This window comes from Sprattus sprattus (assembly GCF_963457725.1).
Source record: "Sprattus sprattus genome assembly, chromosome: 11".
Classification (NCBI taxonomy): domain Eukaryota; kingdom Metazoa; phylum Chordata; class Actinopteri; order Clupeiformes; family Clupeidae; genus Sprattus; species Sprattus sprattus.
The window spans coordinates 20835545-20848007 of record NC_137909.1 but is presented as its reverse complement, the minus strand read 5'-3'; positions in this window follow the sequence as shown (position 1 = coordinate 20848007).

The following is a 12463-nucleotide window of genomic DNA, read 5'->3' as shown; positions in this document are numbered from 1 at the left end:
TATCCCAATATTAATCCAAAATAACTCTTAATTGCTCCTGTAAGGCCTCCTGTTGAGGGGGGGTTGAGGGTGGAGGGGTATCTGTAAGGTCGGATATTTAAGCATCTGTTGCAAGATGCAATATTAAGGCTAAGTGGGACACTTTCTGTCCAGATATTGAAGATAAAATGAAGTGATACCTCAGTTATTACATTATTGGCTCAGTTATTACATTTTCAAAGTTTTTTTTTTTAATGCAAGGCCAATAACGTAATAAACGGCCAATAACTTAATAAGTTATTACGTTATTGGCCAAAAGTTATTATGTTATTGGCTCAGCAACTTTATTACATTATTGGCAGTTTATTACGTTATTGGTTTAATTACATTTAAATTATTACGTTATTGGCTGTTATTATGTTATTACGTTATCGGTTGCTACACGCGCGCATCTTTGAATGAGTGTGTGTTTATAGTCCAGAATTAAAAGTAGCCTTGAGGCAAAGAATTTAGTTTCCTCCTTTGCTAGAAACATTTGTTTCCTGTGCATTTTTCTCTCTCCTTCACTCTCTCTCTTTCTCTCTGTCTGTATGTATGTGTGTGTGTGTGCAAGAGAGAGAGACGTGAACATGTCTTTCTCTCAGGTTGCGTGCATATATTTGTGTTATGTTATCTGTGGTGATTTTATGGCAAAGTTTTGCATCTTCCTTAACGACACTTTCCTGGGGGGCACTGTGGCACAAGCAGTAGTCCTGACCATATCCTACCCGCTGTCATTTCCCGATCCTGATCCCACTCCCCACCTCTTCTCCCCATCTAATTTCCTGTCCAAAACCTTCACTATCCTATCAATTAAAGGCAAAAGCCCAAAAACAAATCTTAAAAATATGTATATATACACTTCCCTAAAACCTGTTTGAAATGTTTTTGAAAGCTTTTCTTCCACGGGGTGTTCAGTCCACAGAGCAACATAGTGCATAACCTGGTTAGCCACATGGAGAGACTGCCATGCCAACAGCTCTCTGCATACACATACCTCAAAAAGTGGTGAAATCCTGCATACTGCTGCGTTGTCATTCATTCATTTAAATGTTGTTTTTAATAGTGATCTAGTAATGGAGCACTAACAGTACTACACATACTACTCTTTGTTTGTTAATCATGATAATGATGTTGTGTTCATATTGATATTATGATATACTGATAGTATTCTATTATAAATAATGGCATAAAATATAATAAATAAAATGAAATGAAACAATACACCACAATAAACTAACTATCAGATCAAAAATATAACATAATCCTTACCAAAACATTTTACTTATACTATCCTATTAATATTAATACATTTTTTTTTATATATATATATTTGTATAGTGTTTTGTTGCTATAAATACAATGTATTACCAGTATGGCTCTTTGCTGTGATGAGCATATCCCTTATTCCAAACAGCTGGTATGTCCTCCATCTATTCTAAATGTGTATTTATCTCCCCTTAAGTCTCTCTTTTCTTCTTGAATGGTCAGGTCCCAAACGTTATTACAGGCTATTCCCTTGGCACAATCTGGTATTAACACAATACAGAGATTGATTTTTTTTATCAGATTTTTTTATAAGACAATCTACAGTGCAGTTGACCTTGCCCAGAGCAAAGTCACAAAGGAAAGAATTTGAGAGCGTAGCCCAAAGGCGTTTGGAGCACAAACCTTGATAAACAAATCAATACAACCCAGAGGCATAGAGCATTGTCATTGTTTCTCAGGCTAGCTGCTGTGACATGTCTGAGCTTTAAATTAAAAAAAATAAAGTGAGAGGTGGATAAAAACATTAAAAAAAACGGAATTGAATGTTTAAAAATAAAAACAAATTTTGCATTCAGAATATGGATGGAGTATCACAACTTCACAGAGTGGAATCAGACTGCAACCACTTTTCCCTACTAAATGAAGACCCACATTGTTGTGACGAAGTTCTGCACTCTCTCACAGCATTTCACCTAAGCTTATCTGATTATCACTTGTACGATTTGCGCTTAAATGCTGAGTTTAGGGGTGTAACTGTCTATTTAAATAGGCCCTGGATACAAAGCTCTTTGTCTCGACCTGGGGGGGGGAAGGTGAGAGCCTTGTCTCACCTCACTCCTCAGGTCAACCCAAAGTATTTTCACCCAGGAATGTTTACATGCTAGTTAAATCCATATAAAATGTACCACAATTATAACTAGGTATAAGATACATTTAATTATTGACTATGGCATATCCTTATTTACTATAAAATCTCAAATGCCGGTCCCTTCACATGAGGCACCGAACAGCTTAGGGAGGCCACTAAGTCGATCTTTGAATTGCCATATCCATGGAGAACAGCTGAAGGCGTCTGCAGCGCGATGTGGGGCAGGAAGCGCTTGACTGTGTCGAAGGGATAAAGCTGCTCCGGTATCCAGCAGTAACGGTACAAAGACCCCATCTAATTCCACTGTGCACGTCTTGAAGGACACACGTGCAGAGCTGACCGAGTGTATGGATGTTGGGGCTGACGAGCTAGCCCCAGCCTGTCGTGGGCCTGTTTATGGGCCGACCACAGCCAGTGCTGAGCATGTTGTGATGTCAGCTCGGTAGCTTTTTCGAGTTGCAAGGCTATTTCCAGCCCTTTTTTAAGAGTCAAATCATCTAGGGACAGAATTAACTTCTTACTAATGTTAGGGTGGGTTGCATGTTCTGCAAGCTGGTCCCTTATCATTTCCTCCTCCATATCACCGAACTTACAGAAAACAGCTAAGCTTCGGAGGTCTGCTATATAGTGCTGGACTGACTCACCCACTTTTTGCTTACGCTGCCGGACAGGGGCGTAGGTTTGGTCTCGCATTGGTAGGGACACTTCCCGGTGTTGTACCCGATTCAGCACCCCCGTCAGAATATGCACCCCCTTGACGCACCACTCGCTTGCCTAAACAAACACAGGGGAAAATACTATAGTACGATTTCATTATTTGTGAAAGAGATCGAAGAGAAGAACACAAGTGATTACAGTCTTTAGAACTGTTCTAAAGAGTACAAACAACCGATGTTTTTCTATGCAACCCTTGACGCACCACTCGCTAGATCGGAAAGGAAAGCAGTTCGCCTAAATAAACGCATGGAAAAATACTATACTACGATTTCATTATTTGTGAAAGAGATGGAAGAGAAGAACACAAGTGATTACAGTCTTTAGAACTGTTCTAAGAGTACAAACAACCGATGTTTTTCTTTCAAAAACCTCGGATAATAGCGAACGCAAAAGAACACCTTTTTGTTCTGTGGAAATATATAGCCTACCCAAGCCATGACTTCAAAATGAATTAATGTAATTTTTAATTAGCAAGTTGAATGTATTTGACACGGTGTTTCACAAGACTAAATAACGAAATGCAGTGTAGGATCTAACAGGAAGTGCAAATAAGCAGAAAGTGCAGAATATGTGCATATGAATGGCAGTGGTATATACTAGGATAGTATAAGATACAGTATGATACTGTACTCTGCTTACTCATACTAGTCCCATGTCTGTACTCTGAAAAGCATTTGATGATCGGATCAACAGAATTCTTTTAAAGGGGGGGGGGGGGGGGGGGGGGGGGTGCATATCACGACAGGCCAATTTCATACCATGCAGAATAAGCACCCCCTGTTCAATTCTGCTAGGAAGGTGGCACATGCATGAAACTCACTCTGCCTACTCATACTAGTCCCATGTCTGTACTCTGAAAAGCATTTGATGTTGGGGTCAACAGAATTCTTTTAAAGGGGGGGGTGCATATCACGACAGGCCTATTTTCACACCGGTCAGAATAAGCACCCCCCTTAAAATAATTCTGTTGACTCCAACATCAAATGCTTTTCAGAGTACAGCCAAGGGACTAGTATGAGTAAGCAGAGTGAGTTTCATGCATGTGACACCTTCCTAGTAGAATTGAACAGGGGGTGCTTATTCTGACTGGTGTGAAAATAGGCCTGTCGTGATATGCACCCCCTCCTTTAAAATAATTCTGTTGATCCGATCATCAAATGCTTTTCAGAGTACATACATGGGACTAGTATGAGTAAGCACAGTGAGTTTCATGCATGTGACACCTTCCTAGTAGAATTGAACAGGGGGTGCTTATTCTGACTGGTGTGAAAATAGGCCTGTCGTGATATGCACCCCCTCCATTAAAATAATTCTGTTGATCCGATCATCAAATGCTTTTCAGAGTACAGACATGGGACTAGTATGAGTAAGCACAGTGAGTTTCATGCATGTGACACCTTCCTAGTAGAATTGAAGAGGGGGGTGCTTATTCTGACTGGTGTGAAAATAGGCCTGTCGTGATATGCACCCCCCCCCTTTAAAAGAATTCTGTTGATCCAATCATCAAATGCTTTTCAGAGTACAGACATGGGACTAGTATGAGTAAGCACAGTGAGTTTCATGCATGTGACACCTTCCTAGTAGAATTGAACAGGGGGGTGCTTATTCTGACTGGTGTGAAAATAGGCCTGTCGTGATATGCACCCCCCCCCCCCTTTAAAAGAATTCTGTTGATCCGATCATCAAATGCTTTTCAGAGTACAGACATGGGACTAGTATGAGTAAACAGAGTACTGTATCATACTGTATCTTATACTATCTCATTATGTATATACCACTGCCATTCATATGCACATATTCTGCACTTTCTGCTTATTTGCACTTCCTGTTAGATACTAAACTGCATTTCGTTATTTAGTCTTGTGAAACACCGTGTCAAATTCATTCAACTTGCTCATTCAAAATTACATTAATTCATTTTGTAGTCATGGCTGGGGTAGGCTATATATTTCCACAGAACAAAAAGGTGTTCTTTTGCGTTCGCTATTATCCGAGGCTTTTGGAAGAAAAACATCGGTTGTTTGTACTCTTTAGAACAGTTCTAAAGACTGTAATCACTTGTGTTCTCCTCTTCCATCTCTTTCACAAATAATGAAATCGTAGTAGGCTATAGTATTTTTCCATGCGTTTATTTAGGCGAACTGCTTTCCTTTCCGATCAAGCGAGTGGTGCGTCAAGGGGGTGCATAGAAAAACATCGGTTGTTTGTACTCTTTAGAACAGTTCTAAAGACTGTAATCACTTGTGTTCTTCTCTTCCATCTCTTTCACAAATAATGAAATCGTAGTATAGTATTTTTCCCTGCGTTTGTTTAGGCGAACTGCGAGTGGTGCGTCAAGGGGGTGCATATTCTGACGGGGGTGCTGAATCGGGTACAACACCGGCAGAGTTCAGTTCATAGTTCAGTTCAGTTCATTTTCATTTTTATAATTGCTAATTTTCCAGGAGGACGTAGTTTGCACAGAAAGGTAAGATTTTTACTGTCGGAAACTTTATCACACACACATCCCTGTAGTAGGCTACCATTTAAATAATGAATTATACAGGAAAGACCGCTCAAAAGTTAGCAAAGGTAAACCCTGTAACACTCGTGTTTGTACATAAAGAAGTTTATGCTAAGCAAGTTCACAAACAGTACCATCATGCTAGATTAATTAAATGACAGTGCTCGTAAAAATTATGAGCAAGTTTAACTATACACTGCCCGAAAACCAAGATTATCGGGCCCGTACACGCTGTGATACAGTCGCGAATGATCGCGGACATTCCCCCGAAATATCCGTCTGCCGCATACGAACGGAATTTCCCGGAAACAGACCGACGGGGAAGGGGGGGCGATGTGTTTAGCATTGTCATTTATTTTTTTATTTAGCATTCATTTTCAGAGTTCGAGGGTTGCAATGTACTTTCGAGGCTGTTCCACCCATATTCCGGAGCTTCCTCTCTGCAATGTTCTTGAGTTTCACTTTTGGCATGTAATTATACAGAGTCGGGCTTACTCTGAGGTAGTTATTTCGCAACTTGGGACATGTTTGGCACTCGTGAGTAGGCCTATCTAACCTGTGTCTGTCAAGTAGATTTTGTAATCTTGCATGAGCTTCGCGAGCTTCGAACCTGCACTCTTCAGGCTTCTGGTGCTGTCCGCTCGAACTGAGCCACCATGGGGGTACAGATGTCCGCTCGTCGGTGCGAGCAAGTCACTGGTTTATCATTCCCCCTTCCTCTGGGGTATTTATCTTCTGTTACTGGAGCGTGGGAATTGGGAATTGTTTAGTGGACTTATGTGAAGTTTTAATTATGTTCACTTACAGGCGCTCGAGACAACATTAGAGGCTTGAGACTCGAATAATAAACGTTAAATTTCTAGTCTTTTTTACACGTAGTAAGTTTCAATAACACCATACCATTACATATCGACATTCAAGGAGCAAAGATGAGACGTCGTTGTGTGGTGAGAACTGATAAAAAAAAAAAATCACCTGGCGTCTGTTTTCCACGGTAGATTGCAGGTTATGCTAGAAATGGCTTAGCATGGGTGGGATGGGGAAAGATAACATCTTTCCATCCAGACGCAAATTTAGCTAATAGGAATCTGTAAGTGGTTTCCAGATATATATAGTTGATCTCTCTTATTTGACGAAGCAGTGAGTTAGCTGTCTTTCAATGTCTCTTGTCGAATTATCTCACATGTTTATGGTGGTATGTGTTTAAAAGTTTTAACTTAGGCTATGTGTAATGTTCCTAACTTATATATTATTATTTCACCTTAATGTTCTTGAGATTCGTTTCTGGCATGTAATTATACAGAGTCCGGCTTACTCTGATAACAGTCATTAAGAGTAGTTAACAGTCGTTAAGCAATTTGGGCCATGGTTGCCACTAGTGGGGATCGAACCTGTGACTTTAAGGTTTTTTAAATCAGTGAAGCAGTGACGGGGTGCCTCCCCTGGCGGGGGGGGTTCAATCCAGGTCAATTCAATTAACATAACAAAACCTAGGCCTGGCCAAGGGGAAGGGGTGGGGGGGCTTTCACACCAATGTGGGCTTCTACGGCAATACACAGGGTCGAAGACTGTCGTAAATCCCACATTTCATGCAGTGTAATTTAGTGTGTTCTTGGTCACATCAATTTGAAAGCTGGACTAAAGTTTTTGATTTCATTAAATTACAATTAGGCCTAATAAAAAGCCTCAAGTTGAGTCTGGATAGATCTTTTCTCTAAACGCCTCAGTAGGTAGATCTTGCCTGTCACCAAGGCAGAGGTCAGGGATCGTGGGCTTTAAAAGGTTGATGACCACTGCCTTACATACTCACTCAGTTTTGTCTTGTTCATGTCTCCTAGCCAGTGTTGACACCACCAGCCAGTGGCACTAGTGGTGGTGGGGTGTGAAGATGTGTTCAATTCACTGTTTTGTTTGTGTGTCTGTTTCTGTGTGTGTGTATATGTATTTGATTATATAAAGGCAGACCTAGAAGTCTACTTCCTGCGGTGCAAATGTGCTATGATCATCCTCATTACCCACAGTTTCCTGTGTGTGGCAGATGGGACGTCGTGTGTGTTTGTGTGTGTGATTATTGTAGCGTGTGTCAACTCACATATTATATAGGGTGGATGTGTGTCTATAGTGTATGTTCAATGTTTTGGGTTGGTGTGTGTGTGTGTGTGTGTGTGCGCATACTTCCTATGTACTCACACATGTGGCAAGTGTGTGTGTGTGTGTGTGTGTGTGTGTGTGTGTGTGAATACTTCCTACCCATACATGTGGTGTGTGTGTGTTTGTCTGTGTGTGTGGGCAGTGGAGAGACTGGCGACTGGACACCACTGATTACAGCCTATTTGTGGACCTACTTCAGTTACACTTTGGCACCCTCTTTCATGTAGCAGTAATCCTTATAACCACTAGAGGATGGTAGTGTTCAGCAAATCATCATAAGAGAAGCCTGCCAATGGAATAAACTGACGGGGACAGACCTCGCTGATAGATTTGCGGTGATATGTCACGTCGACCGTCTCCCTGTTACCATTTATCAACTGAAATGGAGGAGTGTTTTGTCATGGTTCATGATGCCTTTAGAAACAAGTTCACCCCTCAGATTACCCAGCTGCAATGGCCAAGGCTGTGTGGTTTCTAGTAGGCACTAGGCGTTAATGTTATATTGTTAACCTACTGTGTTATTATGAGAAGTGAATTTACAGGCAATCACCAAAATTGTGCTATGGTCATCCTCATTACCCACAGTTTCCTGTGTGTGTGTGTGTGTGTGTGTGTGTGTGTGTGTGTGTGTGTGTGTGTGTGTGTGTGTGATTATTGTAGCGTGTGCACATATGAGTTAACTCACATATTGTATATGTATGTGGCTGGATGTGTGTATAGTGTATGTTCGATGTTTTGTGCATACTTCCTACCCATACATGTGTGTGTGTGTGTGTGTGTGTGTGTGTGTGTGTGTGTGTGTGTGTGTGTGTGTGTGTGTGTGTGTGTGTGTCACAATTTGGAGAACACAGCGAGGGAAGCAGAAAGGCTAGTGGGAGTTTAGCAGAAGCTAATTAGGCGGTGAGCCAGTGTGTTCATGCATGTTCCATCTGCAAATTAGCGAGTTTGTGAGATGTACACAGGTAATTAGTGGAGTTTAGGTTGCCAAGGACTGGGCAAAAATAGATGATCCTTGACAGACTGATTCCATTCCTACCAGCCCCACAAACTCCCTGAGATTATTGAAACATACTATTTTATGTGTCTGCTATAATTATCCACATTATCAGAAAAGGGAGAAAACGGAAGAGGAGCATCTCTAACTGGATTTGTCTGTGCTGTTTTGAGGGGTCTTAGTGCCGCCAGGCCTATGGGATGTAATATCATTTTTTTTTCTCATTTGCTAGTTAATTTATTATATCCCATAATGATAAGAAATAAATGTTCCTTCCGAACCATACATTTTATTTATGGTCTATAGCCTACCTGATACCCGAGTTCTTGACATCTATCCTTTGTGAAAGGACTGGGTTATCATCTCCTTTACACATCTTTTAAAGAAGGCGGTTTTGAAATGTTAGGGAGGATATCATTGGGTGGTGTGTGTGGGGTGGGGGTGAAACAGGCCTGCCTGGATTTTTTGTCTTAATGATCAATTGCCTTGCACAGTGACCTAGATTGTGTTGGTATACCATGACATGCTGGCCCTCAAATTGTGTGTGACACCGACCTTGAATACTAAAGTGTGTGTGTGTGTGTGTGTATCAACTTGCACATTTTAATGATAGCTTTGTCTACGGGGGAGAGAGCAGCGTTTGAGCGATTTCTGGCACACAGAGAAACGCCGTTGCCGATGTCACACCTGTGACAAACAGCGTCAACATGCCAGCCTTCATCTTGTTTGCTCTGCTGGCAGGTGGCGTGTGCAAGCGGCACTGGCACACCTGTATTAAGGCTTAAATAATGTGGCGCAACAGTGTTCATTTCGTTGACGAAAAATATACGTTAACAACCTTTTTCCCATGACCAAGACGAGACTAAGACGTGAAGAAAACCGGATCTTTTAAAAAAAAAAAAAAAAAATCTAATCTATTTTAAATCCCGTTGACGAGAAGAGAGGAGACGGAAATGTTGGTGGTTGAGTCACAATACATTTTTTTTTCTAAAAATGCACCTTGGTTGAATGTTGCCTGGTCCTGTATCTATCCCTCCTCCACTCCCTGAGATGCCCAGACATGCAAGTGACGCCCTAACAAACGTGAAGGCTCAAGTTCAAGCCTTCGGTAATGGAAGAAAATAAAAAAGAATATAAATCTGGACACTCTTTTATTATAATTTGACAGAAAATAAAACACAATGCACCGCAATTCACTGTCATTGATTTAATGTGACTTGAACTGATATCATAATTGATTATAGCCAGGGTAGCCTTACAGAGTCGCAACGTGTTGTGTTGCGTTGCTCTGCGTTGAGGTCTGTCAGATCACAAAATTCATAGTTTACCTACCTCTAATTTTACCACTACAGCCCTGAATCTAGCTAAATCAGATTGCACAGCAATTCATATGGAGGATAAGTGGTTGATTTAACTCTAAGGATAGGCATAGTAGTTGTATTGTGCTATCACATCATTTGAATCTTCGAAATCTATACTTGATATTCTCTTGATATCTGACTCCTAGAGACAAATTGCATCCACAATTTAAGGACTGCATGCTTGACTATTATGCAGTTGTAGACACAACACAAAGGGTCCCTGGGCCTGAGAACTTTCTGGACTTTTAAATGTGACTTTTTAATGTTCTTTGGCGAAAACTAGACTAAAACTAAGAAGGTTAAAAATGACTAAATGTGACTAAAACTAATATGCATTTTTGTCTAATGGCTGAGACTAAATCTAAAATACCTGCCAAAATTAACACTGTGGCGCATTCGACTGCGATGACACACTGTGTGTTTTTCAAGTTTTCTCGTTTCTGTTGGCCTTGCTCACCTCCCAGGTGCTTGTTTACGGAAGGATTGCAGTGTGTGTGTGTGTCTGTGTGCTCGGAGACAGAGAGAATTGAGTGTGCATGTGTGTGCAGGCCCACTCTGCGTCTGTTCAGGTCTCTGCATGTTCCAGTTGGGCACAGTAAAACAGCTCTCCTCTCCAAAACAATATCTAATCATAGACCTCTGCATGAGCCCCCCATAGCCTTGGGATCATCTGTACCTTTTCAGCCCACCGCCAACGGCAGACCTGTGTGTGTGAAGGAATATTGAGGCTGTAATGACACACACGGCTCAGCAAGCTCCAGCACCGTTAGCCATCAATCACACACTGCCAGCGACCCTGATGTTCAGCAGCAGGACTACAGCCCCCACAGGTCACTGTTATCATGATTTGTGTGTGTGTCTGTGTGTCTGTCACTGCATGAAATGTGGGATTTACGACAGTCTTCGACCCTGTGTATTGCCGTAGAAGCCCACATTGGTGTGAAAGCCCCCCCACCCCTTCCCCTTGGCCAGGCCTTGGTTTTGTTATGTTAATTAAATTGACTTGGATTGAAAACATTAGGTACACAGTACCACTAACCTGAAGAGCGCAGGTTCAAATCTCACGAAGCTCGCGTAAAATCTACCTTAAAAGACACAGGTTAGATATTTACGAGTGGCAAACATGTCCCAAGTTGCGAAATGACTATCTCAATATCAGAGTAAGCCCGACTCTGTATAATTACATGCCAAAAGTGAATCTCAAGAACATTACAGAGAGGAAGCTCCGGAATATGAGTGGAACAGCCTCGAAAGTACATTGGAACCCTCGAACTCTGAAACTGAAAGGCAAAGCAAGAATCGTGATATCCCCGAAATCAAAACCCTAAAGACAGAACTCTGAAAACGGAAGGCGAATCAAGAAATGTGATAACCCCGGAGCAAAACCCTAAGACAGAATATTAATTAAACTAGAATGCGTTTCGTGAACGAACTGCGAGAGTGTGCTTGCTCTGTTGCGGCCATGACCGAGTGAACAAGTGCCTTGGAATTGGGGCAGGTGTCAGCTCTCCAGCTCAACCTGCTGGATGAGCATGCACAAATGAGTATGCATGAGTGAGTATGCATGAGTGAGTATGCATGAGTGAGTATGCATGAGTGAGTATGCATGAGTAAGTATGCATGAGTGAGTATGCACGAGTGAGTATGCATGAGTAAGTATACATGAGTGAGTATGCATGAGTGAGTAAACATGAGTGAGTATGCATGAGTGAGTAAACATGAGTGAGTATGCACGAGTGAGTAAACATGAGTGAGTATGCATGAGTGAGTAAACATGAGTGAGTATGCATGAGTGAGTAAACATGAGTGAGTAGAGATGAGTGAGTATGCATGAGTTAGTATGCATGAGTGAGTATGCACGAGTGAGTATGCACAAGTGAGTAAACATGAGTGAGTATGCATGAGTGAGTAGAGCCCTGGTATGGAAGGTGTCTCTTAATATTCCTAGTTATACAGTTGAATGGAGAGGGACAGAGAGAGATGAGGAGCCTCTGCGCAGGTGTCAGTGAGAGGTGTCAGTGAACCACAGGTGCAAGCCAGTTTAATGAGCCTATTATGATGTCATAATGCCTCAAAGTTCTGCCATGCAAGTCTATGGAGAAAAAAGGTGATGGAAAAAGAGGAATAAAAAAGGAGTGGCAAGGAGTACCGCCACAAAAAGATATAGCAGGTTGCACCGGATCGGGCCGGACGTTTCGGTGTTTGAACGGTGTCTGTACCTCGAACGGGCGAGGCGTAGTTAGCTGCAAGAAAAACGAGAGAATAAACTAGAATGCGTTTCGTGAACGAACTGCGAGAGTGTGCTTGCTCTGTGACAGAGAGAACAAGTGCCAATGAATTAACATGTATTTACATCTACTCAATCAGTGTAGTGGGGCCTTCTTCCAATATATTTTAGCAAGCAACCAAGCTCAACCATTATATTTTGGCTCCACTGACGTTTAGACATATGAGGGTATCTTTGTTGTTCTGTTTTTGTTTGTTTGTTTGCTTGTTTATTGTGAACGGGTCTAGTGTGTTACATTTGGTCATAGCCTAATAGTTCCAGAGTCTCGTTATACTGACTTACTGAGCTAAGTGAA